An 839-nucleotide genomic window follows, 5' to 3' on the forward strand; every position below is an offset into this window, starting at 1 on the left:
AGATAGATAGATAGATAGATAGATAGATAGATAGATAGATAATAGTAATAAATATTAAAAAATATGTAAATATATCTTTATAGAATCCACTTGCTTGCTGCTTGTCAAGCAAGTCTGAAAGTCTTTGTCTTTGCCTCTCCGCACTGGATGATTAATGGGAAACACTTGTTTAGGATTTAACCTACATCCTGGCCATAGAGTGTATAACATGGCATTTCTTTCTCCAGCCTCTTCGACTTTCTGTCGGCAACCGAAGCGCACCTTTCGGCCGAGTCAAAGGGACGATGTCACCTTTACCCTTTCTTCCTCTCTGTCAGTGTAGTGCAATCCTTACTCTTTCTCTGTCTACCAGCTGAACGCAACTTCCACACTACTGACTACTAACCAGCGAGTGAAATCTTGTCACTATCAACTCTGTACCGTTACTGCTGTCGTACTAACAACTGCGGGCAAATAACTCTGTAAATATTATTCTGTATTCTTAGGTGTTCTTTTTCGCGTGGTATCTCCAACGTGAGAAACTTACAATTTCTATTTTCACTTCAACAGTAGTGTTATGTTTCCCTCGGACTGACTCGCAGAGATAACATAACGAGTTATACAATTTAATTATTACATTTATTGTTCAATTACATACAAAGAACGCACTCACCCAATGTTCGTTATGAATAAACAAAAGTCATGTCCGCCATATATATATCAATGACATTTTACTACGACAGTCCCACAAGACAACAACAATGAAACAATGAACTCAGACGAACCACATGACACACGGAACGTCAGACGAATTACATATCTAACAGTCCATATAACACCTCCCCACTGAAATTGATGCT

The sequence above is a fragment of the Octopus bimaculoides genome, chromosome 24 (genome assembly GCF_001194135.2).
Source record: "Octopus bimaculoides isolate UCB-OBI-ISO-001 chromosome 24, ASM119413v2, whole genome shotgun sequence".
Classification (NCBI taxonomy): Eukaryota; Metazoa; Mollusca; class Cephalopoda; order Octopoda; family Octopodidae; genus Octopus; species Octopus bimaculoides.